Below are 4,386 nucleotides of genomic sequence, written 5' to 3'. Positions count from 1 at the left end.
TTCAGTCTCAGCTCCCTTCAGCCCTAGAAACCCCCCCAAAAAATTCCCTCAGGTTTAAATATCCAGGCGATCACTTCTAGTAATCACCTAGTGTCAATAAATGTGCATTTACGTGAGTAGAGGAGCCCCTGTGCACACCATATATATAACTATTCACAAGGTTAACACATTAAAACACACAGGCACACTATTGCTTACAACTTTATTTATTATGAATGTAATAAGGATATACACTTTATATTGTACTGTTCTCATGTGCCGTGATATACATGAAATAATAGTACAGGCGTACCCCTGAGATATTGCGGGTTTGGTTTCAGACCACTGCAATAAAGCGAATATAGCAATAAAGTCACACTACTTTTGTTTTGTTTCCCAGTGCATATAAACTTTATATTTACAATATACTGTAGTCTATTAAATGTGCAATAAAATTATATTAAAAACAATGCTAACCATCATCTGAGCCTTCAGCGAGTTGTAATGTTTTTGCTGGTGGTGTGTATATACAGGTGCGTATATATGTGTATTTATGTGTTTATATGTGCATATATGTGTATTTATGTGTATATATGTGTATTTATGTGTTTATATGTGTATATATGTATATATATATATGTGCATTTATGTGTTTATATGTGTATATATGTGTATTTATGTGTTTATATGTGTTTATATGTGTATTTATGTGTATATATGTGTATTTATGTGTTTATATGTGTATATATGTATATATATGTGCATTTATGTGTTTATATGTGTATATATGTATATATATATGTGTATTTATGTGTTTATATGTGTATTTATGTGTTTATATGTGTATATATGTGTATATATGTGTATTTATGTGTTTATATGTGTATATATGTGTATATATGTTTATGTGTTTATATGTGTTTATATGTGTATATATGTGTATATATGTGTTTATATGTGTATTTATGTGTTTATATGTGTATATATGTTGGAAAATTGGCGGCGATAGACTTGCTTTGACATAGGGTTGCCACAGACCTTCAATTTGTAAAAAGAGCAATATTTGCGAAGCGCAATAAAACGAGATATGCCCCCGTATAGAGTAAATCTGATGAGTCTGCTGACCCCCCCAATATATAAAATGTGTTAACTCCTTACTGAAATGGCCTACAGTAAGTATTAATTATGTGTGCAACATCTAGAAACTTCAAAACAGCTCCGCATAGAGGTGGAAATGGCTCAGCAGTTAAAGGGTTAAGTATGTCTTTAATCTCATATGCAGGGGTTTAACACAGACATATGAAGCAATAGTGCAATGTCCCTTTAAATTGTAGTGAAAAATATACATCTATATGAAACATTTTTGCCTGTGTACACAAATATCATGCTGAAATGTTCATGTTATCATATGAAAATAATACTATTTGGTTCTTTAGGGGTAGTAAATACATTGTGCAGCCACATTACACTGGTGGTAGAAAGAATAAAAATACTTATTGTAAAGGTCAGTGGTGTAAAGATCCTGAGAAATAATTGATACAGTTTATTTTTTAATAGAGAGTAGATTGTATTAATTTCAGTGCCTTTAAAAACTATATTTTTATGATGATTTCTATGATTTTCTAGTTTGATCAGCATTTAATTTTAAAACAACAAAATTTTTCTTCCCAAATATATTACAGAAACTAATATATATATATATATATAATTTATATATAATATAATTTATATAGAATTTAGAAAAAAAAACATAATTCCAGGCTCCGTAGTAAAATTCTACAAAAATTGATGTGACTGCGCCATCTAGTGGTAGAATATGGAACGTATTTCTAGAGGTTGTAAAGCGTATTGTTTCATTCTATTAAAAACATTGTGCAAGTTTATATAGTTCACAACTTTATTCGAATGAAAAGTGCTGATGCTTCCCCCCCAGCTCAAATAATTAAATTATATGTAATAATGTGTCTAATACGGTATTATTATCACTTTCTGATATAGAAAACTAACTTTACTGATGTCAATTGGTAGCGTGGCCGAGTGGTCTAAGGCGCTGGATTTAGGCTCCAGTCATTTCGATGGCGTGGGTTCGAATCCCACCGCTGCCAGGTCGTTTTTTAATTTTCAACATTATATATTTACTATTATTCTAACCATTAATTAGTAATAAAAACGACCAATACTTTATCCTTAACTATTTTAAATTAATTTTATAATCATTTTATTCTTATGAATAGAACACAGACAATCCAAAGTAATACACTTCCCTACCACACAACTTAATTTTCATGTCATTCATTAATTCGAACGTGAAAGTTAATTTGTTTTCAGGTTACCAAATACGAGGGTAATAGTGGGAAGTCAGTTCAAGTAATTTCTTCTTTATTTCCCCCCTCCCTACATAATTATCAGATATAAATAATCTTAGAATTTTAAATGGATATTTGTTTCCGAACAGGAATTCAGCCATTACCCTCACCATAGATAGCACTCACTATAACTCTTTAACCTTAACCATGACTCTAACCACGACCTTAACCCTAAACCTTACCATAGCCCTTACCATATCCCTCACCATCACTCTAACCATGACCTTAACCCTAACCCTCACCATATCCATCACCATGACTCTAACCATGACCTTAACCCTAAACCTTACCATCCATAGCCCTTACCATATCCCTCACCATTACTCTAACCATGACCTTAACCCTCACCATATCCCTCACCATGACCTTAACCCTAAACCTTACCATAGCCCTTACCATATCCCTCACCATTACTTTAACCATGACCTTAACCCTAAACCTTGCCATAGCCATTACTATAACTCTATCACCCTTACTCTAACCATGACCTTAACCCTAAACCTTACCATATCCCTCACCATTACTCTAACCATGACCTTAACCCTAAACCCTACCATAGCCCTTACTATAACTCTATCACCCTTACTCTAACCATGACCTTAACCCTAACCCTTACCATAGCCAGACATCCCAACCTGCAAAAACTCATTTTATTGAGGTAGCTTCACCCGCTACTGCGCCCCCCCCCCCCCCAGTTATATATTGGACACCTTGAAATCCTAAATAAGATAGAAACTTATCATTAAAGAAGCTTCCCACTAAAGTCACATTAAAAAAAATAGCTTTATTGCACAACCACATACAACAAACCTATTTTCCAGTGATCGTATGCTTGTTGAATGCTTAAATGTTTTAGAATATGAAGTTTAATTACTTGCAGTAAATAAGGTAGTATTTGTGTTTTATTTTATTAAAATCAGTGGGGGATTTTTGATTACTGATGCATGCTTTAAGGGTTCTATAACGTCCCAGCAACTACAGGGATCCTTAAATAAGTACTTTTCCGGATTTGGGCCACATTGGATCATGGTACTTGGAGTTTGCATTCCATTTGCTGGCATCAGGGAGCCGCTATTACAATCAGGGAGACTCCCTGAACTTCAGGGAGAGTTGGGATGTCTGCATAGCCCTCACCATATCCCTTACCATTACTCTAACCATGACCTTAACCCTAACACTCACCATAGCCCTCACTATAACTCTATCACCCTATCCTCACCATGACTCTAACCATGACCTTTACCCTAAACCTTACCATAGCCCTCACCATATCCGTCACCATTACTCTAACCATGACCTTAACCCTAAGCCTCACTATAAGTCTAACACCCTATCCTCACCATGACCTTTACCCTATACCTTACCATAGCCCACACACTACCCCTCACAATTACTCTAACCCTAACCCTCACCATAGCCCTCACTATAACTATCACCCTATCCTCACCATGACTCTAACCATGACCTTAACCCTAACCCTCACCATGTCATCACAATAACTTCAACCATGACCTTAACCTAAACCCTCACCATATCCGTCGCTATTACTCTAACCATGACCTTTACCCTAACTCTTACCATAGCCCTCACCATATCCCTCACCATTACTCTAACTACGACCTTAACGCTAACCCTCACAATGTTTTCACAACGACTCTAACAACGACCTTTACCCTAACCTTTACCATAGCCCTCACCATGACTCTAACCACAACCTTAACCCTATCTCTCACTATATTTCTAGCCATAACTCTAATGCTAACCCTCATCAATGCTATAATCTAGACATTAACCCTCACCATACACCTAATCCTAACCCTAATCATCACCATAACCCTTGCTATAACTCTAATCATGACCTTAACCCTTACCCTTTCCATAATTCTAACCATGGTCCCAACTCTCACCATAGCCCTAACTACAACTCTAACACTCACCATACCCCTAATCCTAACCCTTACCATAACTCTAACTATGACCCTAAATCTGCCCTGCCTGTCGATAACCTTAACCCTAACCCTCACCACATCCCTAATAATAT

The 4,386-nt window shown here is 35.6% G+C and overlaps 1 non-coding gene across 1 annotated transcript; it reads left to right on the top strand.

The window, feature by feature from the left end:
* Window positions 1–2,002: 2,002 nt before the first annotated feature.
* Window positions 2,003–2,084, top strand: TRNAL-UAG (transfer RNA leucine (anticodon UAG)). The gene has a single exon. It is a non-coding gene; the product is annotated as a tRNA-Leu (tRNA).
* Window positions 2,085–4,386: the final 2,302 nt, after the last annotated feature.

The sequence above is a fragment of the Bombina bombina genome, chromosome 11 (assembly GCF_027579735.1).
Source record: "Bombina bombina isolate aBomBom1 chromosome 11, aBomBom1.pri, whole genome shotgun sequence".
Lineage (NCBI taxonomy): Eukaryota > Metazoa > Chordata > Amphibia > Anura > Bombinatoridae > Bombina > Bombina bombina.
Note: the sequence above shows the minus strand (reverse complement) of the source record. Positions and strands in the feature narration are given on the sequence as shown.